General features: G+C 52.3%; 1 long non-coding RNA gene across 1 annotated transcript; it reads left to right on the forward strand.

The window, feature by feature from the left end:
* The first annotated feature begins 8,229 nt into the window (after positions 1–8,229).
* LOC137163532 (uncharacterized) lies at positions 8,230–11,233 on the forward strand. Its single transcript, XR_010922726.1, has 3 exons — positions 8,230–8,363; positions 8,465–8,491; positions 11,124–11,233. It is a non-coding gene; the product is annotated as an uncharacterized lncRNA (long non-coding RNA).
* Positions 11,234–27,088: the final 15,855 nt, after the last annotated feature.

The following is a 27,088-nucleotide window of genomic DNA, read 5'->3' on the forward strand; positions in this document are numbered from 1 at the left end:
CAGTCCTGTCACCCCAACCTCCCTCACCCCCGTCCTGCTCCCCTCCCCCTCCCTTTCCGTGTAGCTCGTCCCCTCCCCCTGCCCAGCGCAGGGTGATTGTTAAAGGGTGGCAGGGACGTGTCACAGATGGACCCATCTGTGTCTCTCCATGTGTCCGTCTATTTGTTTCTCTATTTCATAACGACATCCCAGCTGCATTAAACAATAACAGGAACGTCACCATAAACATGACAGAATGAAATCTCACCTCTCACCCTTTTCTCCCTCTAGACATGATGCAATCAGAACTGGAGAAGGAGAAAGGTCAGTGTCTGGGCCAGTTACATTAACTGACCTAATGGTGATCCCCATAAATATGAAGGGGGGTATCTCACCTCTCATCCTTTTCTCCCCCTAGAGCAGTGGTTTTCTACCTGTGGTCCATATATCGCTGGAGGTTCACAGACTATGTCTAAGATTTCCAAAGGGGTCTGCCCCACCATTTGAGATTTTGTAGAGGTCCACAAATGACAAAAGGTTGAAAACTACTGCCCTAGAGACTCTGCAATCTGAGCTGGTAGTGGGGAAGTCAGTCTCTGGGCCATTGCCCTGCTGCCCCTCTCCCAATACCTGCCCTTGCATCAGGTTTTTCTGATTTTCACCCAAATCAATGGGGCTCTGACCAGAGTGGGGAGGCGAGGGGCCTGGCTGGAATACTGGGGTGAGGAGCCCAGTGGGCAGGGGCTGGCTGAACAGGAGGCAAGAAATCGAGCTGGGGGAGCAGAGTGGAGTGGGACGAGGGGCCTGCTGACCCTAACTCTAACCTTGCCCTCGCCTTCAACCCTATCTTAACCCTGAGGTCACGGCCTCACCCCGTATCCGGAGGGATCTAACGGTGATGTTAGTGGCAATCAGGCTTTTACAGATTTCCAGTTTTCACCAAAATCACCAGGGTTCTGCCCAGTGATGCCTAGAACATGCCCATTCCAGACAGACAGAAACGCCATCGAGTTCAGTGTGGGGCCTCCCTTCACTCAGCCGATAGGGACAGGAGATGGCCATTTACTCAGTGTTTTAACTGCACTAGGCGCTGTGTCCCCAGTATAAGGCTGGCAGCGGGAATAGCTGGGCAGAGCCCTGTGTGTGTTCTAGCTTCTACCAGCAGAAAAATGACTCCTGTGAGTTTGCACTAATTGAAGTTAAATCTTCTCCCTTGTAACACCCCTCTCCTGTCATTGACTTGCAGCGGCGCATCTGGCAGAGAAAGGTACGGTCGGTCCCTTGGTTCAGTGGGATGTGGAGGGGGAATCTCAGACTTTGTCACAAGTTGATGGCGGGGGGAGGGACATGGCGGCAGGGAGGCTGAGTGGGGAAGGGGTTCTGTGGAAGAGAAAAGGGACTCAAGAGGGGAGGGGCGGGAGGAGGGACTTTGCGAGAAAGTAGCTGCAGGGCGGAGGCTCGCCCAGTGGGTGGAGGAGGGAGGGACATGGGGGCCAGCAGGCCAAGATGGAAGGGATGAGGATGGAGGGCGGAGCCTGGGGCAGGTGGGGATTGAATGAGGGCAGGTCCATGAGCAGAAGTGGCAGGCTGGGGAATGAGCCTCCCCAAGGGGAAGCTTCACCCGTTGCCCATGATATCGATCCCTCTGCCCGGGCCATTTAAATCGCCGGCCCCTGGGCAATTGCCCCTTTGCCTCCGCCATGGCCGGGCCTGCCCAGCCCCCACGCACTGAACCCAGGGGGTTTATTGCTCCCACACAGCGGGGGAGGGAGCAGGTTTGGGGTCACTCTGCGACCGTGTCCCAGCGACGTGCCCATGCTGGGAGCTGCTGCAGCACTTCACACCCCGGGGTGCCCCTGGCAGGCAGAAGGTGGCAGGGACGCGGTGGCTGATGATGTCATCACGCTGCTTGTCACAGTGTCACTCGCCCATCTTCTCTCTGTGCTGATTGGCTGCCAGTTCCAACCCCCTCAAAACCAGTCCTGTCACCCCAACCTCCCTCACTCCCCTCCTGCTCCCATCCCCCTCCCTTTCCGTGCAGCTCGTCCCCTCCCCGTGCCCAGCACAGTGTGATTGTTAAAGGATGGCAGGGACGTGTCACAGATGAACCCATCTGTGTCTCTCCATGTGTCCGTCTATTTGTTTCTCTATTTCATAATGACAGTCCAGCTGCATTAAACAATAACAGGAACGTCACCATAAACATGACAGAATGAAATCTCACCTCTCACCCTTTTCTCCCTCCAGAGACGCTGCGATCGGAACTGGAGAGCGAGAAAGGTCAGTGTCTGGGCCAGTTACATTAACTGACCTAATGGTGATCCCCATAAATATGAAGGGGGTATCTCACCTCTCATCCTTTTCTCCCCCTAGAGCAGTGGTTTTCTACCTGTGGTCCATATATCGCTGGAGGTTCACAGACTATGTCTAAGATTTCCAAAGGGGTCTGCCCCACCATTTGACATTTTGTAGAGGTCCACAAATGACAAAAGGTTGAAAACTACTGCCCTAGAGACTCTGCAATCTGAGCTGGTCGTGGGGAAGTCAGTCTGGGCCATTGCCTCTGGGCCATTGCCCCTGCTGCCCCCTCCCAATACCTGCCCTTGCATCAGGTTTTTCTGCTTTTCACCCAAATCAATGGGGCTCTGACCAGAGTGGGGAGGCGAGGGGCCTGGCTGGAATATGGGGGTGAGGAGCCCAGTGGGCAGGGGCTGGCTGAAGAGGAGGCAAGAAATCCAGCTGGAGGGGCTGAGTGGAGTGGGATGAGGGTCCTGCTGACCCTAACTCTAACCTTGCCCTCACCTTAAAGCCTATCTTAACCCTGAGGTCACGGCCTCACCCCGTATCCTGAGGGATCTAACAGTGATTTTAGTGGCAATCAGGCTTTTACAGATTTCCAGTTTTCACCAAAATCACCAGGGTTCTGCCCAGTGATGCCTAGAACATGCCCATTCCAGACAGACAGAAACGCCATCGAGTTCAGTGTGGGGCCTCCCTTCACGCAGCCGATAGGGACAGGAGACAGCCATTTACTCAGTGTTTTAACTGCACTAGGCGCTGTGTCCCCAGTATAAAGCTGGCAGCGGGAATAGCTGGGCAGAGCCCTGTGTGTGTTCTAGCTTCTACCAGCAGAAAAATGACTCTGTGAGTTTGCACTAATTGAAGTTAAATCTTCTCCCTTGTAACACCCCTCTCCTGTCATTGACTTGCAGCAGAGCATCATGCAGAGAAAGGTACGGTCGGTCCCTTGGTTCAGTGGGATGTGGAGGGGGAATCTCAGACTTTGTCACAAGTTGATGGTGGGGGTGGAGGGTGAGCGTGGAGGAGGGATGTGTGGCAGGGCGGATGAGTGGGGAAGGGGGGCTGTGGAAGAGAAGAGGGGGCCAAGAGTGGAGGGGGCGGGAGGAGTGAAGAGGGACAGGGACCTTTTGAGAAAGGAGCAGCAGGGTGGAGACTCCCGAGTGGGTGTGGGAGGGAGGGACGTGGGGGCAAGCAGGCCAAGAGGGAAGGGACGAGGACGGAGGGTGAGGCCTGGGGCAGGGCAGGTGGAGTGAGGGCAGGTCCGCGGGCAGAAGAGGCAGGCCAGGGAACAAGCCTCCCCAAGGGGAAGCTTCATCCGTGGCCCATGGTATCGATCCCTCTGCCTCGGCCCTTTTAAATCACCGGCCCCTGGACAATTGCCCTTTTGCCCCCCACCATCTCCAGGCCTGCCCAGCCCCCACGCACTGAACCCAGGGGATTTATTGCTCCCACACAGCGGGGGAGGGAGCAGGTTTGGGGTCACTCTGCGACCGTGTCCCAGCGACGTGCCCATGCTGGGAGCTGCTGCAGCACTTCACACCCCCGGGGTCCCCCTGGCAGGCAGAAGGTGGCAGGGACGCGGTGGCTGATGATGTCATCACGCTGCTTGTTACAGTGTCACTCGCCCATCTTCTCTCTGTGCTGATTGGCTGCCGGCTCCGACCCCCTCACACCCAGTCCTGTCACCCCAACTTCCCACATCCGCCATCCTGCTCCCCTCCCCCTTCCTTTCCGTGTAGCTCGTCCCTCCCCTTGCCCAGCGCAGGGTGATTGTTAAAGGGTGGCAGGGACGTGCCATTTGCACATCGCTCTGCTCACTCTGCTTGTGTGTTCTGCCTTTTCCCCCACCCTGGGCCTGTCGTGTCTGGTTAGACTGGCAGCTCTTTGGGGCAGGGACTGGCGACAGCTCCACGTCTGTGCAGATCCCAGCACTGGCCTGGCCTGGCCTCTAGGCACAGCTGTAATACAGGGCGGGGCACCCACTTTGTTACTCATGTAGGCAGAGCTGCACCCCCAGGACAAGCCCTCAGCCCCCTGTGGCCAGGTCCCACCCCCACCCCACCCCCACTCTGGGCAGATCTATAGCGACTTGGGTGAAAATTGGAAAATCTATTTCCAGTAAAATCCGGCTTTTCCATTTTCTGATTTTCACCAAAATCAGTCAGGTTCTGAGTGGGGCTGGGGTCAGGGAACGGAGGGGTCTGGCTGGACTGGGGATGAGAAACCTGCCTGGGGGATGGCTGGAGTGGGATGAGGGACCCCTGATCTTCACCCTAAACCCAAATCCTAACCCTGAGGTCAGTGCTTCACCCTATGGACTGAGATTTTAGTGGAAATCAGGCTTCAAAGTTTTCCATTTTTCACCAAAATGAGGAAGGCTTTGCCCACTGGTGTCTAAAACATGTCCTGACACTTTGGAGCAGATGGGACGTGTTATCACATTACACACAGACAGACAGAAATGCCATCGGGTTGGCTGTGGGACTTCCCTTCCCTCAGCCAATAATAATAGATGATTTTCACAAGAGCTTTATCTTCAAAGAAGCTGATTTGATTTGAGGATAATTATTTAAACAGGTTTTTAATATGGATTCACTAAGGCCCCGATTCAGCGGGGTAGTTAAACACATGCTGGACTTTAGGCCCATGAGTCAATCCAGCCCAGTTCAGCGTGTGCTTAAGTGTTGTGCTGTATCAGACTCTAAAACTGAAGCTTTTACGAACACAGGAGCTGCCAGAGCAAATCAGACCCAGACCCATCTGGTCTGGGATCCTGCCTCTGACAGTGGCCATCCCAGCACTGGCTGCTTCAGGAGAAGGTGCGAGAAACCCTAGTGGCCAATGATGGACGGATCTGCCCCCAGGGAAAGTTCCCTCCTGACCCCCCTCAGCTAGCGTTTGCCTTGTACCCTGAAGCAGGAGGGGGCGTCTCTCCCATCCAGAATGCCTGTGTTTTTGAGAACTGTGATAACTCTGGATAGTCACATTTCCATATCAATGCCTGCACCTTTCTGAATCCTTTCTCCATTTGGGTTTTTTTCTTTGCTTGTCTGTTTTATTTATTTAATCCTACCCAGTATAAATCTGTATGTTCTCATTATCCATGTAAATGTCCTTTCATTTTATCCCTGCTAATCACTTGGCCTCAAGTCTATCTTGTGGCAAGTTGTTCCACAGGTTAATTGTGCATCCTATAAAAACAGCATTTCCTCTTACACTTTGAAATTTGCTGCTTTTCAGTTTGAGTGTCCTCTTGTCCTTGTCTTAGGAAAGAAGAAAGGTCTGAGCACCCAATTTCTCTCCCTCAGTCGCTATTTTGTATTTCTCTGTCAAATCTCCCATCTAAATTAAAATGTCCCACCTTTAAAATCACTCGTTCTATGAACTTGCCGCCTTCAGGCTCTAATAATTGTTATTGCCCATCTCTGTGTTATCTGTTCGGAGATGATGTGACCAGCAGTGCACACGGTGCCCAGGTGAGGGAATGTGTAAGAAACTTTTTCTGTCCTGTTCCTTCTCCTGCATCCTAACTCTTCATTCTTTAAAACATTGCTGCACATTGAGCAGAGATCTTCATGGAGCTGTGTACAGTAATGCCTGGGTCTTTTTCCTGAGTAGTTACAGTTAATTTCGAGATCTGTAACCTGTCTGAATAGCTCTAATTATTCCTGCAATCCGCACTGAATTTCATCAGTCGCCATGTTAGCCAAGCTTGGTCCCTCTGAAATAATTCTGTCTTCTCTGGTCTTGTCTGACCTAAATAATTATATGTCATCTGCAAATTTTGCCACCTCTTAACTTATCCCTTTTTCCAAGTCACTGATAAATATTCTAACCAGCAGCAGTCCTAATAGCCAACGTTGCGGGACCCCACTGCTAACCTTCTTCCATATGAAAATTTACCATTTATTCCTACTCTCTGTTTTCTGTCTTTTAGTTGGTTTCTGATCCAATGCTTTGCCCTCACCCCATGATGACTTAGTTTTCTTAATAACCTTTTGTGAAGAACTTTGTTAATTGTTTTTTGAAAGTCCATGTAAATTATACCATTGGGTTCTCCTCTCTTCATTATTTACTGACCTACTCAAAGCAATTTAATACATTAGTGGGACACAGGTGTCCTTTCCAGCTCTGTTAGTCAGACCTTATCCTATCATTGTCATAGAGCTGTTTTCGATTTCTATTTTAGTTATTGTTTCAGCCAGTTCAGCACGTACTGACATAAGGCTCACTGGGCTGTAATTCTCAGGATCACTCCTACCAAATTTTAAAGTTGGCTACAACATTCCCAAACCTCCGAGTCTCCAGAATAGCAGCTGATTTTAATGAGAGGCATATTATTGTTAGCAGCTCTGTCATATCGCTCTGACCTCATTTGACAGCTCCTGAGCTTTGTAATCTGGCAGGGATCTCATAGAGTCATAGAAGTTGAGGGTTGGAAGGAACCTCAGGAGGTATCTACTCCAACCTACTGCACAAAGGAGGACCAACCCCAACTAAATCATCCCAGCCAGGGCTTTGTAAAGCCGGGCATTAAATATCTCTAAGGATGAAGATTCCATCACCTCCCTAGGTAACCCATTCCAGTTCCTCACCACCCTCCTAGTGAAAAAGCTTTTTCTAATATCCAACCTAGACCTCCCCAACTGCAACTTGAGACCATTGCTCCTTGTTCTGTCATCTGCCACCACTAAGAACAGCCTAGCTTCATGCTCCCTGAACACGCCCCCCTTTCAGGTAGTTAAAGGCTGCTATCAAATCCCCCCTCATTCTTCTCTTCTGAAGACTAAATAAGCCTAGTTCCCTCAGCCTCTCCTCATAAGTCTTGTGCTCCAGCCCCTAATCAGTTTTGTTGCCCCCTGCTGGACTTTTTCCAATTTGTCCACATCCTTTTTGTAGTGGGGGGGCCCAAAACTGGACACAGTACTCCAAATGAGGCCTCACCAGAGCCGAATAGAGGGGAATAATCACTTCCCGCGATCTGCTGGCAATGCTCCTACTAATGCAGCCCAATATGCCATTAACCTTCTTGGTAATAAGGACACACTTTAAACTCATATCCAGCTTCTTGTCCACTGTAACCCCCAGGTCCTTTTCTGTAGAACTGCTGCCTAGGCAGTCTGTCCCCCGTCTGTAGCAGTGCATGGGATTCTTCCATCCTAAGTGCAGGACTCTGCACTTGTCCTTGTTGAACTTCATCAGATTTCTTTTGGCCCAGTATTCTAATTTGTCTAGGTCACTCTGTATGCTATCCTTGCCCTCCAGCTTATCTGTCGTTTCCCCCAGCGTAGTGTCATCTGCAAACTTGCTGAGGGTGCAATCCACCCCATCCTCCGGATCATTAATGAAGATTTTGAACAAAACCGGCCCCAGCACTGACCCCTGGGGCACTCCACTTGATACCGGCTGTGAACTAGAGATCGAGCCATTGATCACTACCCGTTGAACCCAATGATCTAGCCAGCTTTCTATCCATCTTATTGTCCTTTTATCGGACCCATACTTCTTTCACTTGCCAATAAGAATATTGTGGGAGACTGTATCAAAACTTTACTAAAGTCAAGAAATATCACATCCACCGCTTTCCCCACATACACAGAGCCAGTCATCTCTTCATAGAAGGCAATCAGATTGGTGAAACATGACTTGCCCTTGGTGAATCCGTGCTGACTGTTCCTGATCACTTTCCTTAGTATTTGGTTTATATCTCAGGCCGTTCACTCTGCTAATTCCATTGTAGCCTCCTAATTCCCATCACACACTTCACCTGCTGCACTGCACGCTCCTTTCTCCTGGCTCACAGGGTTAATATTTGCCATGTGCTGAGGGATCCCTGTTTGGCTCTAACAACCTTTTGCATCTGGCCAGGTGGCCGGATGGGGTTACTGTATTTCTCCCCTTGCTGTTGCCTTTGTTGCCCAGGGGGTGCCAGGCTCTGGTTGCTGACGTAGCCTCCAGGCCATGTCTAAGGATTTTAACTTCCTTGCTTTAAGGCCTTTTTGACTCGCTTCCCCTGATGAGATCATGTGATATTGACGCGTTTCTCTTTGTTTTATTTTTAGAGAAACTCCAGGCTGAGCTCAGTAAGTTCCATTCCCCCCAGTATCACCTTGTCTGACATTGTCTCCTGCTCAGCCTGTCTGTGTTCGGGGCATTCTCACCCTTTGTCTGTGCTTGGTTGCAGGGTGGAGAATCGCCCAGCTCTACTCAGGTACTGTACATCCCGCTGATATTTTATCCAGGGTGAGACCCCTCCTCCCCCTGGGGGCTCTCTGCTCCCATCCCTGCACAAAGCATTTTCCTATGACATTCAATAGGCTAGAAGCAGCAATGTCACTGGGGCAGATGGAAAGGGGCAGACGACACCCGGGTTTATTGCAGGGCAGGGACAGGCCCCCTTTGGGAAAGGGCTGATTGGTGAGGAAACACTGACCCTGCTGTCAGCTGTCCAGGGTGGTGGCTGGGTTCTGCAGGATGGACATTCTCACCTGTCCATAACTGGCACTGAACTGCCCAGCTCTCTCTTCCCAGGATTTGCATGCTCAGATCGGGCTTTAGTAATTCGTTGCTAGTATAACATGCCCAGACAGGAACTGTCCTGTGTCTTCATGGGTTTGGGGCAATGAAGGCCCAGTCCCCATTGCAAGAGCAGACGGGTTTTATAACCAGCTTGTGACACTCCCCTGATCCAGTTACAGGAAATTGTGACCACACAGCACCTTTTCTGCCTCACAGCTGTGGCTGAGCTGTGTGTGTGTGTGTGTTTGCTCCCAACATGCTGCCTGGCTGTGTGTGCACCGGTGCATGCTGGGAGAGTCTGGGGCAGCTCCAGGAGGAGTCAGAGAGCCCAGGGGCCATGCACACACATTGCAGCACCACTGACCCAGGGCTCCCTGCACTCCGGGGCATCTTACCGCACAGAGCTGGGGCAGGAGGGGGCGGGCAGGAGAGTCACACAAACACCGCTGGGCGGCCTGTTAGGGTTGCCACCTCTGAGGTCCAAAAAACCAGGACATCCGCCTGCTCCACATACCCCTCACCCCGGCACTGTCTGCCCAGCCCACCCAGGGGAAGCCCCCAGCCCCCGAAGGCTCCTGCCCTGGGGCTGCCCCAGGTACCAAGCATGCCAAGCAAGACACGGCGCCAGATCTACCCTCCCCCCTCCGGCAGTGACTCCCACATCCAGCTCCCCATCTCACTCCCAGGCTCCCTCTGCACCAGCACCGCCACCCTGCAGCTCCCATGTCCCACAGCCCTCGATCACCCAATGGCACAAGACCCTCCCCTCGCCCCCTGGTGCCTGCCCCTTCCCTTGCACCCCTCCCCCCGCCACCTTCCACATCCCCCACCAGCCCCTGACCCTTCACTCCCCACCCCCCGTCCCCTGGTGCCAGCCCCTCCCTTCACTCCTCTGAGCCCCTGGGGCCCCTCTCTACCCTCACCCCCATCTACCCCCTAGTTCACGCCCCTTCTCTTGCCCCACATTGGGCCCCCTGGTGTCTGTGCCTCCCCTCACCCCCTTTACCCTCTGGGTCCCACCCCTCCCCTCATCCACCCTCTTCCTCCCTGGTGCCCCCCCCATTACCCTTTGCCCCCATAAGGCTACCCTTTGCCACACTCCTCTCTGCCCCCTTGTACTCCCTTGCCCATCATCCCCCCCATTCTACACCCAGTACCAGACCCTCCCCCTCTGCCCTCCTTGCACCCACCCCACCATTCACCCCCCTCAGATCTCCTGGTGCCAGCCCCTCCACTCGCCCCCCCGTACCCCTGGCACCCACCCCTACTATCCTTACTTTCTCCCCATTAACGACTTCCCCTTTATTTGCTCCCTCCGGCCCCTCACCTCACCCCCCCTTGTCACCTTGTCACCTGTGCATTCCCCTGCCCCATCCTTGGCCCACCTCGTGTACGCCGCTCCCATTGAGATCCCTCTGCCCCGCCTGCCTGCCCCCTCCCTCACCCCCTCTAGTGTCCTGGAGCCAGCCCCACCTTTCACTGCCCCTCTGCCCTCTGGAGCCCACCCCTCTCCTCCTTCCCCGCCCCTTGGAGCCCCCTATTCCCTAACAACTCTCTGCCCCTGGTGCCTACCACCCTCCCCCTCTGCCTCTTGACGTCTGCCCCTTCTACCGCTCCCTCTAGTCTTCTGGGGCCAGCCCCTCCTTTCACTCCCCCTCTGCCTCCCTGGGACTCCTCTTCTGCCTTAGCCCCCCAACATCCGCCCCTCCCCTCACCCCACTCTGCCCCCTGGCACCTACCCCAGCCCTCGCTCTGCCCTCTGGTGATCACCCCTGCACTAGACACCCCCCTGGCACCTGCCCCACTCCTCCCCCCACCCCTGGCACCTGCCCCTCCTCTTCACTCCCCTCTGCTCCCTAGAGCCCTCCCTCTCCTCATTCCCCTGCCCCTTGGAGCCCCCCCATTGCCTCACTCCCCTCTGTCCCCTGGTGCCCCCCCTTTCCTTGCTTCCCTGTGCCCCTGGGACATGCCCCTCCCTCCACCCCCTCTGTCCCCCTGGTGCCTGCTCCTTCCCTTCCCCCCACTGCCCTTGTGCCTGCCCCTTCCCTCTACCCCTCCTCTGCTCTCCCAGCATCAGCCGGTCCCCACCCCGGTCCCTGGGCTGCCCTCCCCTGCCCTGCCCCCATTGACACCTTCCCACCCCACCCCTCCCCCGCTCCTGCTCTCCTTCCCCTCAAGTTCGCTCCCATGGGCAGAGGGGCCCTGACTCCCCTTAATGGGAAACAACCCCCCCCCCCAGCCATTAACGGGGACGCAGTTTAATTTCCCTTTGATCCCCGTGACCAGGCCCTGCCCTGGCCCTGACTCTGTGACTCTCTCCCCAGTGGACGTGACTCTGGATCCAGACACGGCAAATCCCGAACTCGTCCTGTCTGAGGATTGGAAACGTGTGAGAGATGGAGACACACGCCAGGATCTGCCCGACAATCCTGAGAGATTTGATCCTAGTCCCTGTGTGCTGGGTGCTGAGGGGTTCCCGGGCGGGAGGCGTTACTGGGAGGTGGAGGTGAAAGACAAGACTGACTGGGCTCTGGGGGTTTGTAGGGAATCTGTGAGCAGGAAGGGGGATATCACACTCACACCTGAGGATGGATACTGGGTCCTGTTGCTGTGGGATGGGGAATACGAGGTCTTCACCTCCCCCCCGACCATCCTTCCCGTGAGCGTCAGGCCCAGCCGGGTGGGGATTTTCCTGGACTATGAGGCGGGCGAGGTCTCATTTTACAATGTCACTGACAGGTCCCAGCTCTGCACTGTCACTGGCACCTTCTCCGGGACGCTTCGCCCTTATTTCTGTCCTGGTCTCCATGCTGGGAATGAAAACGCGGCTCCCCTGATCATCTGCCCGGTCCCAGCCCAGGCCGGAGGGAATCTCTGACCCTGACAGCGACACCCACAGCAGAGACTGTCCCCTCCCAGCGCTGAGCAGCCCCCAGGCCTGTACACAGGGGAGGGTCTAAAGGGTATCAGCAGAGAAGGGGGTTGGGGGAGCCGGCTGCTGGGCTGTGGGGGGCAGGGCAGAGTGTGTGTTTTTTTGTTGGGGGCAATGTCAGGGGTAGAAGCTGAAGGTGGGGGTCGGGAGGGGGCTGCAGCAGCAGGAAGGGAAGAGCCCAGCTGACATGAGGAAGACTCTGGGAAGATGTAATTACGGGGGAGGGGAGAGGCCCACAAGGAGGAAGAGCCCCTGGTACAAATGACAGGGGAGGGGAGGAGCCCAGTGAGGGAAGGTCCCGGCATTTCCTGCCCTGGGGGAGTCTCTGCCCATGGTGGGGAGTGAAACAGTCACAGGGGGCAGTGCAGGGGCAGGGGTGAGAGCACCAGGGCCCTGCTGTACTGACCACTCTGCGCTGCAGCCTCAGCCTGTCGGGGGAGCTGGTCCCAGCGCGATGGGGGGAGGGGGTGGGGAGAGCTGGGGGCGGGGATTTGGTAGCTGGGCCAGGGGAATGTGAGAGCTCAGCCCCAGGGCTGTGTGAGCGAGGGGCCCGGCTGGGCGAATAGGATCCTTTCAAAGGAAGGAGCCCAGGCAGCTTTTCCCCCTGCTGCCCATGTATTTGCCGCACCCCGGTGCAGCGTGACAAATGGCTCCCGGCACAGGGCGATCCCACTAGGAAATACGAACAGACAGCTCGTGTCTTCTGCTGCCCTATCACACGTTGCTGCACATGTCACCTTTCCCCATCCCCTGGCCCAGGGATAGCAGACGGTGATGGACGGGGATCAGTCACTCCTGTCAGAATTTCTACCCTTGTGAAATCTCAGTGTAAAATCTGTAGAGGAGAAAAGAGAGATTGTTCTAATGTAGAAAGTGTCTTTCCTGTAACAAGGTGTCAATATGTTAATTTACATTTCAACAACATGCCTCTAAACAGATTTGTAGAAACGGAATTAACATTTATTTTTCGTCTTCACTCACATGTACATCGACAGTTAACTTCTCTAAACAGCGTCATTGGTATTTCAACCGTGTCATTTCAAGAAATGCAAAATATTTATCCTAACAAAATAATCATAGAACTGTCAGACCAGGTTGTTCAATTTCACGTGCATCATAATGACCATGTGTTATAAACATCCCAACTGGACATGTTGTGCAGCTGCTCTCTCTTTCTGCTTATTGTCTTAACTGGTTCCCAATGGAAGGCATGACACATACACCTGCCTTCTGCAGGACTCACACTGCACCACTGAAAAGTAATAAGGTGAAAAAATGATTCCAGAGAACTAACTGTGCAAAATATTATTTCAATGAATTCAGACAGGATTATAAAATACTATTCCTTGAACTGCTGTTAGAATTATTTCATGTCATTTTATCCTTCTAGCTACTGTGATGGGGCATTTGCCCCACACTAGCCACTAAGGGGTTAACAGATCTCTAGAAAGGTTGTTCAGGAGGCAGCCAATTAGAGATGGGCTGAAAGGAGCAGCCAATCGGGGCCCAGCAGGCACATATAAGAAGAGCTGCAGGGCAGCATAGGGTCAGTCAGTCCCTGGAGCTTGAGGTGGGGGAATTAGCTGTCTTGCAGGGTGAGGTTAGTGAGTGGTTTGGACAGAGCAGTGCTGCAGGCAGGAGCTGGGGGAGCAGCTAAGGGAACTCCTGGCTGGCTGTGGGGATTTGCAGGCTGAGGCCCTGAAGGAATGGTGCAAAGGGGGCTGGAGGCTGTGTGGAAGTATCCCAGGGAAATGAGCTGAGAAGTTGAAGGGCATGCAGCAAGTAGCTTCCTTCTATAGGGTCCCTAGGCTGGGACCTGGAGTAGTGGGTGGACCTGGGTCTCCTCCTGCCCCTTGCCACTGGGGCAGTAGGCAGACAGTGGATTGCAGTTGCCACGGAGGGTAGTGGCTGGAGAAGGATTTCAGAGATGTCTCCTGGCAGTAGGCAGCACAGATCATGGCAGGGCTGTGTCAGGAAAAGAGCGCTGCAGTCCTGAGAGAGGTGTGGGTCCAGGAACCAACCAGAGGATGGGTGTTGGCTAGCAGACCTAGACCCCAGTGTGGTGGGGCATCTGCCCTGCACTGGCCAGGAAGGGGTTAAGAGGGCCCTTGGAGAAGCAGCCAATAGGAGGAGCTGTGGGATAGCCAATCAGGGCCTGGGAGTTCAATATTAAAGGGAGCTGCGAAGCAGAACAGGAGCAGTCAATCCCAGGAGCTCCACGGCTCAGGCTCAGGCTGGCTGCCCTGCAGGTGGAAGGAAGTCAGCCCCCAGGACAGAGCAGGGGCTAACTGCTGGAGCTCAGCAGAGCAGATGCCCTGATACAAGGGTGGAGGAGGTGCTGGGGCTGTGGGGAAGTGGCCCAGGGAAGTCTGTTGAGTGGTGGAAGGTGGTAGCAACCCCTGAAGTAAGTGGTGGAAGCAGGGCTGCTGGAAGTGCGGGGGGCGAAGCATGGACTGTAGCTTGACCAGAGGGCCGGACCAGGAAGAGGGCGGTGGGTCCTGATGGTGGTGAGATGGATGCCGTTGAGCCCGAGGAAGGGTGACAGAACACAGGCCTTAGATGTGGGTGTCTGCTTGAGTTATTCCCCAGATCACCAGCAGGAAGTGCCAGTCCAATGGTGAGTGCTTCAAGTATGTCACACCCGGAATAGGCAGCAGGAGGTGCCAGCGTGGTGAGTTGACTCAGTTACAGCCACTATGATCAGCAATAGCGACAGGATCCTCCCTTCTCAGTTCTCCTTAATTTGATTAACAAGACAGCATCCCCAACCAAAAATGCTATTTTCCTACCTATAGAAATCTGTTACCACATCCTTTTTGCTTTTTGTTTTGAAATATTGTCCACAGCCAACCTAATGTCCATATCCCATGTTGATTTCCAGGTACTGCCGGGCTCTCTGTGTTCTTGGTTATCAGGACACAGCAAATGTGGTTTGGCAAATAAATGGAGCAGGGGCTGTATTTCTTCACTGAATAATCACAAACTAACTTAACTGCATTAAAACTGTGGTCCCTTTTCATGAAATTTTGTGAAACGTCACTGGGAAACCTTCCTCCTTGACCATACGTCAGTCCAAAGGGTGATATTTTTGTTGTCAGGTGAGGTTTAGAGCACAGAGTATAAAGCTGCTTCAAGAAATTCATCCCAATTTCTGAGTTTCATCCACCGTCTTCTGGAATGCTTCTGTAAGAAATTATTGACTGGTCTGATTTCTTGAAATTAGTGAGTGAATCTATGAGCTAAGTCTGAGGGGAGGCACATCACATGGCATTGCTAGGCCTGCTTCTTGTATTGTCCTTGTTTGGGTGTGAACACTTTCAATTTTGAAGACTTATTCACAATATTCAGTTCATGGCCGCGCACCCTCTCCTTACCTTGCTTTATTAAAAAATAAATATCCTAAAATTAGCCTGTGATGGATTCATTTGGGTTTTCATTGGTCTGTAGCTGGTTTCATGGGGGAGAGACCAGATGCCATGGCTGTGGCAAAGCCAAGGCACGATGCCCAGGAGGAACTCACCTGGCCAGGCTATTTACAGGATCCTATCACTATGAACTGTGGGTCTTCTGCTGGGTCTTGGTCACTCACTGTGGGGAGGAGTTAGAGAGAAACTTGCTTTGCCCCTAGTGCAGGAAAAATCCTCTGGGCACAGGGACTTCCAGCCCCACAGACAGCAGGGGAACGTGTAAATATAACTAAGGTTGGGGGCAGCCAGGGCCCCGGAGAGAACAGCAGGTATAAGAAACAGCAGGAGAGTTTACAGCTTTTCTGTAGAGGTTCAAGCCCCATCTGTGTAGTCTGCAGGCACTGCAGGAATCTCTGGCTCACACTGCAGTTCCCATTCAGGAAGCTGTCCGGAGACCAAGGTGGGAATTTTCAGTCTCTCAGTAGTTAACCAGGATCATTGAATTCAGCGGTTCTCTTTTGCCTTCTTCTCCCTTATTTATTTGGTGGAGACATTCTTGGTGTGAAATCAACATGGGGATACGTTGCTCACCCGTGTAAGTTGCAGGAACACTTTGCTTATTTTTTGCTGGCAGGTGAAACTCTGAGAAATCCTGGAACTTCCCAAGCAAGATGTGATGGAGTCTGTGAAGATGAGTATGGTGAGAAGTCAACAGTCCCAGGGTGGAAGGCAAGTGTATAGCTTTTATCTGGAAAAAGTCAAGGGTGAAGCAAGATTTCCCGTGTGCCTGACTTTTTGCTGGTTTCTCACTGCCACAACATCAAACTTCTCCACTAGTAATTTCATGTGCAGGTACTTGGAAGAGAGGAGGGTGATCAGGAACAGTCAACACGGATTCACCAAGGGAAAGTCATGCCTGACCAACCTGATTGCTTTCTATGATGAGGTGACTGGCTCTGTGGATGTAGGGAAGATGGTGGATGTGATATACCTTGACTTTAGCAAAGCTTTTGATACTGTCTCTCACAGTATTCTTATCAGCAAGTTAAAGAAGTCTGGGTTGCATGAATGGACTATAAAATGGATAGAGAACTGGCTAGAGCATAGGGCTCAACGAGTAGTGATCAATGGCTCCATGTCTAGCTGGCAACCGGTCACAAGCGGAGTGCCCCAGGGATCGGTCCTGGGGCCGGTTTTGTTCAACATCTTCATTAATGATCTGGAGGATGGGGTAGATTGCACCCTCAGAAAGTTTGCGGATGACACTAAGCTGGGGGAGTGGTAGATACCCTGGAAGGTAGGGATAGGATACAGAAGGACCTAAACAAACTGGAGGATTGGGCCAAAAGAAATCTAATGAGGTTCAACAAGGACAAGTGCAGAGTCCTCCACTTAGGAAGGAAGAATCCCATGCACAGCTATAGACTGGGGATCGACGAGCTAGGCAGCAGCTCTGCAGAAAAGGACCTGGGGGTAACAGTGGATAAAAAGCTGGATATGAGTCAGCAGTGTGCCCTGGTTGTCAAGAAGGCTAATAGCATATTGGGCTGCATTAGGAGGGGCATTGCCAGCAGGTCACGGGAAGTGATTATTCCCCTCTATTCGGCATTGGTGAGGCCGCATTTAGAATATGTGTCCAGTTTTGGGCCCCCACTACAAAAAGGATGTGGACAAGTTGGAGAGAGTGCAGCGGAGGGCAACAAAAATGATTAGGGGGCTGGAGCACAGGACTTATGAGGAGAGGCTGAGGGAACTGGGCTTGTTTAGTCTGCAAAAGAGAAGAATGAGGGGGGATTTGATTTGATAGCGGCCTTTAACTACCTGAAAGGGGGTTCCAGGGAGGATGGGGCTAGGCTGTTCTCGGTGGTGGCGGATGACAGAACAAGGAGCAACGGTCTCAAGTTGCAGGGCAGGAGGTCTAGGTTGGACATTAGGAAAAGTTTTTCACTAGGAGGGTGGTGAAGCACTGGAATGGGTTACCTAGGGAGGTGGTGGAATCTCCATCTTTAGAGGTTTTTAAGCTGAGGCTTGACAAAGCCCTGGCTGGGATGATATAGCTGAGGTTAGTCCTGCTTTGAGCAGGAGGTTGGACTAGATACCTCCTGAGGTCCCTTCCAACTCTAATATTCTATGATTCTATGACACCTGTGCACATTCAGCAGTTTTAGTCTCCTCTCACCCCCAGTGCTACAGAGGCAGAGCCAGAGGCTGCTCCCAGCTACCCTGTGTGACCCCCTGACTTCAGTGGGAATTAACACCAGGGTCACAGAGCATCTGACCCTAACCCCACTGACTTCAGTGGGGTCACTCCTGATTTACACCAGGTACCTGAGAGCAGAGTCTGCCCCGCGCTGTTTAAAATGCCCTAAACTCCCTCACTGCATCGACCCTGGAAATCCTTCACCCTCCTGAATTACAGACACCAAACAGGGCAGAGACTCCCCCTGCTGCTGTCGCTGGTGCCCCTGGGCAAACCTGCTGGGCGGGGCAGGGCACCTACCAGGAGCCTCTCGCTCTCCTTGTCCCAGTCGGATTTCAGGCCCTGCAGCTCTTCTCTCTCCTCCCTCAGACGCTGCAGGCGGCTCAGGATTTGCTCCTGCGAACACAGACAAGGGCTCTGGGGGCTGGTTCGGGTCCTTGCTTTGTGCCCTGTGATCGTCACTGAGCAGAGGCTGGGGAACCACGTCCCCTTCTCCAACCCACTGAAAAGTGACTGACCCCAGCTCCAAGGGAACTCCCCGGGCAGAGCTGCTGGGCCCGGCCGGCTCCTCCCCAGCACCATCAGCCCCAGGAACGTTCTTTGGTCCTGGGATTGGGCACTTCCCAGGTTCCAATCCAGGGCTGTTCAGATCCAGGCCAGGGGCTCTGTGAGTGCAGAGGCTGGGCCTGGTTATCCCATGGCTGGGAGTTATACACCTACCCTGTACTCCTGGGCAGCCTCCTCGATGGGAACCACGGTGTGAGCGCGGTGAGCCCGGGACTCTCTGCAGATCACACAGATGGGGGTTTGATCCTCCTCACAGAACAGTTTCAGTTTCTCCTCGTGTGTCTCACACAGATTCTCCTGCTGCGCTTTCCCTGGCTTTAACCCCAGCTGTTTCAGTGCCTCTATGATATTGGCCAGCTGCCTGTTGGGCCCGAGTTTCCCCTTCTGGAACAGCGCTCGGCACTGGGGACAGGGGATCTCTGTACCCGATTTCAGGCTCCCTTTGCTCACAGAGCTGGGTGATGCAGGCTCGGCAGAAGTTGTGCCCACAGTCTATGGTCACCAGCTCTGTCAGATACTCCAGGCAGATGGAGCAAGTGGCTTCTTCCTGCATTTTCTGTGTTGGAGCCGCTGAGGCCATGGCAGCAGGACTGAGTGTTTGTGATTCTGGTCTCTTCCCTTTGCTCAGGCTCTGTGCAGCTGGTGCTGACAGTTGCAGGTGTCTCCTGCACATCAGCTATTTATTCTCACTCACAGGGGAAGTGAAGAAGGAGGAGATGCCCCAGGAGGGGGAGTAGGAGAATAGAGTGTGGGAAATGAATGGGAGAAGTGGAAAACCAGAGATGGAATTAAGGAGAAGAAGGGCTGGGACTGGGAGGGCAAACAGACTGAGTTATCAGCCTCTAAGGGCTGGTCTACACTAGAAATTAGGTCGATATACATACATCACTCAGGGGTGTGAAAAATCCACAGCCCTGAGAGACACAGTTAAACCAACCTAATCCCGGTGCAGACAGCACTAGGTGGATGGGAGAATTTCCCTATTGACAGAGCCACTGCCTCTCGGGGAGGTGGATTTACTGCACTGATGGGAGAACCCTTCCCAGGGCTGTAGGTAGCGTCTTCACTGTAGTGCTCCAGTGGCACAGCTCTGCCACTGCAGTGTTTGCAGTGTAGACAAATCATGATTTGTTACGCTCTGTGGGGCTTGTTAGAGGCTTGCTGCTAAAATCACCAGACTTTTCACCTGTCTTGGACAAGCTCCTCAGCATTTCTATATATCCCACCTCCCCCAGTGCTGCTGGGACCAGACAGAATGGATGTGCTGCTTCCTCCTCATTACACTTTGGCCTAGTGGAAGGTGCATGGTGCTGGGAAACAGGAGGCCTTAAATTCTACACTCCTCTCTACTACTGACGGGTGCTAGTTATTCTGTGCCTTGCACAATTCTCATGTGGCAGTGTAAAGTGTCACAGGAGGAGAAGGAAGGAAGGAGCTCACCTTGCCAAGAAACACACTTTAGAAAGAGTGTGACTCCCTCAGGCCAGGTGTGGGCCAGCCGGATTCACTCCCTGACAGAGCAGGGAAGGGAGCTCTGGCTACTAGGAATTCTTAAAGCAAAACTGCAGGAGGTGAGAGGAGTCTGGGCTCTGAAAACCAGAGGCAGCAGCAGGAGCTGTGCTGCTCAAGGAGTGCCAGGGGAACCCGCACCTTGAAAAGAAGGTGCTGGGTTTGGCCCCACAGCCTGGGGCTTGTCTCCCGCCAGAGATTTTGGTCTTCCCAGAAAGGCAAAAGACTTTGATCACACGTGGGGCAGACAGTGTATGGAAAACTTATGGGGAAACGGGGCTGAAACAACTGAATATAAAAGCTGGTGACTTAAATACCAAAGTGTCCTTTGAAAGAATTGCTGTGTCTCTGGGTTCCTTTTTCCCACCATTTCTGTGGCCATCAGGTGGTCCTGGCCCACCAGGGAGAGCCTGGCAACACCTCCTGATTGAGTAAGACCTTACACCCCACTGAGAAGTTACACAAATGGAGCAAAGGAACCCGGCTCTAACAGGGCAGATCCAAGTCTTAGCAGACACCAAGCCAGGCTGCCTTTCAAAAAGAACTTACAAATCTTTGTGCTTGACTATGATGTTGGTAATATGGGGCTACCCATGCATATGTAACCTACTGTTTCTAGTGGTGAGTGTGTTGAGGATAACAGCCTACTGCTGCTGGTAGGTGTTGTAGGTAGTTCTTTATTTCAAGCGGGGAAAGGGCTGTGTTGCAGTGATGTAAGATCAAGGTTCAAACCTTGGTGCTGAAATCTGGGATATTACAATTACAAATTTTTTTTTTTAAATCTAGAAAATTACTTACCAAAAACTCCACTAACGAACATTGTTTACATATGATACTGGAGCACATTGCGCATGTTCAACATTCCTGCTGCCTGCTGTCAGGTCATCATAGCAGTGCACCAGCACCACTCTAGTTAAAGTTGCATCATAACATCTGATTTCAGGTTGACTTTTCTAAGACCTCTCAATGTGACATGGTTAGTCACATCTGCTTGAAATTTGGTGTGCCTCATGAGGGTGCAGGGTAGGGTTAGTGACCTAAACTTGGAGTCATTACAGCCAGGGGTTCCAAAGATATAAGCCCTGGGGGTGGGGGAAAGCCATTTTAAGAAAAAGTTTTTACATGGACTTTTTTGCAAAGAGTTTGAAATCAAACTACAGATGTCAGGTGGGTCAAAATGTTCTCAATCTGTCAAATTTCACCCACGATAGTGCCTGGCACCCACAAGAACTTTGGGAAGGGCCTAAATTGGTATTTACCAAATTGGTATTTAAGAAAATGTAGATTTTTTTATGATGTGAATGTGCCAATACAGAAATACAGCTAAAGGGTTTCCATTCCCGCCATTGTATGTGCTGTAAACTCAACCCTTGAAAGTGCTCTAAACCCGGACGGTTACTCGAATTGCTTCAATATTTGATACCCTCATGCGAGCAAGGGGTAGCATTAGTGATCCCAATTTGGGGTCTTTCGATCAAGGAGATCCTGAATTACAGGCCCCCCAAAACAATTTATTCCTCCTGCCTTGTACTGTTCAACTGACAAGTGTGTGTGTGTGTGTGTGTGTGTGTCACCGGCCACCTGTGCTGCTGTGTATAGTTAGTAAAAGGGTCACCTGGCCCCACTGCGCCCCTGTGATTCCTTCAGGCTGTAACTTGAGTGTAAAGCACAAAAGATGCAAAACCCTCAGTTTCTGGGCTCTGAGCCAACCGGCTGGATTCATACAAACCACGTGAGTTCCCCTCGCACCGTCCCCAGCTCCTTCCAGAACAGGGAAGGGAGGAAATGCTGCAGCATCACTGCCACTTGGACAAACGTCCTGAGCCAGAGACCTCCTTGCAAACGTCCCTCGGCCCAGCAGCCCTCGTGTCTCTCCTCAGTGCCCCCCTTCTACTGCCCCTCCCCCAGTGCCCACACTTGTGTCCCCCCAGCACCTCTTGCCACTGCCCCTCTACCAGCAACCCCTGCCTCCTTCCCCCAAAACCCCTCACTGCCCCTCCCCCTGGCTGGGTGCAGGGGGTGAAAACTTTGTGGTGCTTTTTGCTGGTGCTGCTTTATTTTCTCAGCTGCAGAAAGCTGTGTTCGCTGGTGCTGCGCAGAGGGGAATTATTGGGCACATAGTGATCCATGGAGAGCAGGCAGAGCAGGCTCCAGGGGTGGCAGTGACACCCCCTGCGCTGGCACCCACATCAAACTGTCCCTGCCAGAGGACCAGGCCCGTCCCTGCAGCCCTGTGTCTGGGGGTGTTTCTTTAAGAGGAGTTTCCTCTCTGCCACAGTCAGCCAGTGACACAGCAAACCGTTACTTTAGTTTAGTTCAGTACTTTCCTTCTCCTTTTTGACGCGGGTGGAAGCGGCAGGGGGGCCGGGCGCTGGGCCCGGTTAATGGAGTCACACGTAACAAGTAATGGTGAGGAGTCTGGTCTGACCCTGTGGCTTCGTGACTCCCTGGGCGGAACGGGTGCCGCAGCCTCGGTAAGTGAAATGGGGGCTGATGGCGCCAACTCTCCGTGGCGAAGGGGCCGGGGGTGCTAGAGACACTGAGGGCCCCGGGAAGAGACAGACACGGCTTCAAACAAAGCTTCTTTCCAGGATTCAGCGGGAGGGGAGCTCTGGGCTCTGGGTCCCCAGCTCCCCGGCTCTGGCTGAGGCGTCCGGACACGCAGCACTTGTCCTGCAGATGAGCTGCTGCTACCAACGGGCCTCACTGAAGGGATTGTCAGGGAGAAACTGGCACCTCCTGAGTCTGATATAAACCTGGCTGTGGAAACGTCCCTGCAAATTCAGAGATTTCTCTGTTCATTTGAACACAGACCGGGACGCTGGCGCAGCGCTGGCCTCCCGCCCTTTCTTTCACTCCTCTGCTCTCTGCAGTGATGTTAGATGCTACTTGGCCAGCAATCGCTGGGTGTAGTTTTCTTCTTGTGATGATGATGTGAGGCGGGGGAGGGGTTTGTATTTGTTTGTGTTTCTTTCTCCCCCATCATCACCTTTGTTGGTAAATCACTAACCTGAAGTTCAAGAATGAGGGGGTGAAAGACAAGAAGAGAAAAACCTTGGTCCAGTGAATCCTTCCCAGCCCCACCTGCGTCTGCAGGGCCAATGTTACTTCCAGAGCAGGGGGTGCTTCACCAACCCCCAGAGCTCTGGGGTGTGTGTTGGGGGAGGCCGTGAATCTGCATCCTGGAGCCCTAGTTGGGCTCCCTTCCTGGCCAATGCTGGCCTCTCTGGGGCAACGCTGGCCCTGGCGGCTGTCCCAGTCTAGGGAAAGTCACAGGCACAGTCTGTTTCCTGGGAGGACGTTACATCACCGCACAGCCTGGCAGGGGCCACACGACTGGGTGCAGCATGAACCCGGAGTGACTCTAAGGGCTGGTCTGAACCAGAAAGTTCGGTCAGCCCAGCTACATCGCTCAGGATGTGATTTAGCTGACTTAAGCCCTAGGCCTGCTCTACTCTGCCAGCAGCCGTCGACGGGAGATATACAAGCTACATTCTGTAGCTTGAGTATCTCCCGTCAACTTGCTTATGTTCCCTACTGCGGCATCTGGGACTCCTGGCTTCAACCTCAGCTTAATTTTGGCTTCACCTCCTGACCCGGACCCTGAAACCTGAGTTGGATTGTGAACCTTTTTATCGACCCTGGCCGAGAACCTGACTACAAACTCCTCTGCCACTCCCAGCCTCAGGTCTGACCCTGGGTCCTGACTGCCCTTGTCAGGATCTTGACAGATGTTCCCCAAAGATCCCAGTTATAAAGAAAAATAGGATGATACAAATCTCCGTGGATCATAACAGACTTAATGAAGCAGTTGTGAGGGAAAAATGGGATGACTTCCCCCCAATGTCAGGAGGATACGAAGTGAAAGGAGCTGCAGTGTTCTCCAAGCTGGAGGCCTTGAACTGATTCTGGCAATTCCTTTCACCAAAGAAAGTGCTCAGCTGACGTGTCTCAAACTCTGGGGGAGATCTTGCTTTGGAAGATTGTCTTTTGGTATTACCAGTGCAGCTGGTATTCCCCAAAGACAGGTTGCAGAACTGTCAATGCGCACAATGGAATTGTAGCTTTCATGGATGATATTCTGCTCGATGGGTCTTCGGTGGAGTAACACAACAAAATCCTCAATGAGGTGAAAGCAGCTGTGATGCTGGAGTGTTTCCAGTGTAGGCACAGCATAACATGTTACCTAAAGCTCTGTGTCTCTCAGAGCTGAAGGCCAAAAGTTGCCTGTGGAGTTTTTCAAAGAGGCCCAACACTCCCCTCCCGCTGGCTGCAGAAGGGAGCTGCCATCTAAGGACTCAGGTGGAGCGTGTTGCTGCGGGACTACAAGACCGGTGCAAACTCCTTGCTACCGCCAAAGGGACGAGAGATCAGCTCACCCCTCCTCCTGGCTGTTGCAGTGATTTCCCGTCCCCCTGACTGCAGGAGGGAGCCACTGCCTAACGACGCAGGTGGAGCCCAAGGGGCCACAGGACATGTGCAATTTTCCTGCTGCAGCCAGGGGGACGGGAGATCAGAAGGGAGGCAGCCTCTGCACTGAACTCCTTCCGTCTGGCTCCAGTGGGGGCGGGGCGGGTGACACGGCTGGTGGAGCAGCCAGGACCCACCATGCTTCAGGAGGGGCAAGACTCTACAAATCAGTGCCTTACCACCCACCGTGACTTAGCTGCCAGGCCACGTGCTTCAGTGTGTGGTGACAGTCACTCATCTACACTAGTGCTTTGTGTGCGAGTGTGCGACGTACTGTGAGTAAGTTGTAGGTGTAAAATAGTGAATGTAAAAATGAGCACAGTAGCTGTAACCCGTCCGTGCCTAGCGCAGCCACCTGAAAATGCCAAGGTCCGGGCAGGCTGTGAAAGGAGAGCAGATTCTCCCAGCACTAGTGGGTGGCACTGAAGTCAGGCTTCCCAACCAGCCGCACACAGTGCTTCTGATTCCCCAAACCGGTTATCAAGAAGCCTGTATACAAATACACACAGCCAGCCCCCTTTACTGCATTTCAGTCTCTGGCTCCCAATCGGCCACTAGGTCCAGTAAAGAGACCAGTTATTTAAACTCTCTGCTCTTTACCAAAAAGGTTCCTCCTGACCCCAAAGGGTCAGCCACAGTACCAGATCAATAGAAGTTTGGATCTTACCCAAAATACCACACTGCCAGCCAATCCTTTAGCAACTAAAACTAAAACTAAAGGTTTATTATAAAAATAAAAAAACAGTTACGAAGTGACAACCCACAAGTCGCTGCTGCACTGGACACGTCTGATTAGGGCTCAGAGCTAAACCTCATCTTCACATCCTCATCATGATACATTTGCCGGCTTCTTCATTCTGTGCCCTTGGTGAAGCCCTTATGGTGACCCTCACCATCCCCAGCTACTCAGGCTCTGTGGTTTCCTCCTGCTGTGGTTTCCATCCTGACAATTTAACCAGCTCTCTCTCTGTCTCCTGATGCTGAATCTCTGCCCTGAGACACACCCCCAGTCTCTGCACTTTTCTATCTGCCTCTTTCTCCCTCTCCATTATCTGACCTCTGACTTCACCTGCATAGTAATGATGATCTATGTTCACATCTGTACACCTTGCAAGTCCTTACACAGTCCCTACACCCATCGGGAAGGCCCCCCCACTGGAGCAGCATGACATGTCCTTAGTGTATCAGAGAACCAGGCCCCCCAGTATCCATTACCCCCAGGGTGTCCATGAAAAGTGTTGAGCCCTATTCGCAGATACTAGGGAAAATGTGTAACATTCACATGTGAGCTCTGCAACCACACTCGGTATTTTGGGGACGATTGAATTAATGTTATGAATATTCTGTGTGTTTTTGTATCTCCCTTATAAATAGTATCTGTATGTGCTGTGTGTATCTGTGTGGGCTCAGGACTGTAATCTGTGACACGGGGGGAGGAATATCCCATCTACTCCATTATCTGTAAAGCATGGGCACTAATTACCTCCGGGACAGGTAACAGCTCCAGATAAGTACCACCCCTAGGGAAAATTGCTTGAACTAGTTCAGACCGGGTCCCAGAAGCCAAAGAGAACAAAGATTTTCGGTATAAACCCTTGATTTAAACTGACCGGAAGCCTGAGATCTTGGACTACAAACCGATGACCTGTTAGTCAATTGGGCAAACCCTTAGAGAAGGATCTGAAAGACTTTGGAACCTACCAAAGAGTCCCATGTGCCAGATGAGAATCTTTGTTATAAGCGGGACGTGTCCAGACCTTTGATTCATTTATGTTAAATTTTCTATATCAGGCTTTTGTCCTTTAATATTCTCTGCTTTTGAAGAGCCGTTTGGTTACTGGTAGCTGCTGGCACACAAGTTCATAGCCCTGGGAGGGAAAGCAAAGTGCAGGTGTGCTGGACTTTAGTCAGGCCTCCTGGGAAAAGCACAGTGACCTGCAGGGGGCAGTGACCCTTCCATGCCTAGGGCAGCCACCTGAAAATGCCAAGGTCAGGGCAGGCTGTAAAAGGAGAGCAGATTCTCCCAGCACTGGTGGTTGGCACTGAAGCCAGACTTCCCAACCAGTCACAAACAGTGCTTTTGATTCCCCACACTGGTTATCAAGAAGCCAGTACATAAATACACACAGCTCCCTTTACTGCATTTCGGTCTCCGGCTCCCAGTCAGCCACTAGGTCCAGTAAAGAGACCAGTTATTTAAAACTCTATGATCTTTACTAAAAAGGTTCCCTCTGACCCCAAGGAGTCAGCCACAGTATCAGATCAATATGTTTGGATCTTACCCAATATACCACACTGCCAGCCAATCCTTTAGTAACTAAAACTAATGGTTTATTATAAAAAGAAAGAAACAAACTATAAGAGAAATGTTAAAGGATTAAATCAATCAAATACATACAAAATTATTTGAAAGTCCATATATATCAGGTTTCTAGATGAATTGTGGAGTTTGCAGGTTTGCATAAGCCCTCTGGTGTATATCCAGTGCCTGGATGGGTCTCAGTCCTTTGTTTCACAGTTTCAGTTCAGTTCAGTTATAGATGAGGTGATCCAGAGGTAGGTTGGAGACTGAAAGACCGACTAAAGACAAAATGGATCCTGGGCCTCTCCATTTTATGTCCTTTGGCTTTTTTCTATGCTGCTTGTGGAATTTCACAGGAACCAAAATTGAGTCCAGAGTCACATGAGCAAGTCCTGGTGGCTCATCAGGTGTATCCCTGGCTTCTCCCCCTGGGCCCCTTGCCCATGTGAATCTCTTAAGGGGCCATTAAGCAGGCTGATGTTCTGCAGCCATCCTGCCTGACATGTTACCGAGATACATCACAGTTTGAAATACAGATATATCAAACATATCCGTAACTTCAATTACACATATAACACATGAACATAAACATCATCATCTTACTTAGCACATTATAGCCTTTCTAACAGTACCTGGCATGGCATATCTCACATGAATTCTTATGATTTTGACATACTGATGTCAAACAATATCATAAATGCTCCCTCCACAATCCAGCCAGCGTGATGGGCTGCAATCCTAAAACCCCTGTGTGGCGGGAGAGGGTCGTAGGTTCCTGCCCAGAGAGAGGTGATGGCTGGAGGCCTGAGGGGACAATCCTTGAGCAGACCATGGAGGGTTCAGAGGTGCAGTTACCCCAAGCCTGTGACTCTCTGCACTCATAGACATGTCTAGGGCACTGC

The sequence above is a fragment of the Emydura macquarii genome, unplaced genomic scaffold (genome assembly GCF_026122565.2).
Source record: "Emydura macquarii macquarii isolate MOO-44397 ecotype Brisbane River unplaced genomic scaffold, CSIRO-AGI_Emac_v2 contig_2616, whole genome shotgun sequence".
Lineage (NCBI taxonomy): Eukaryota > Metazoa > Chordata > Testudines > Chelidae > Emydura > Emydura macquarii.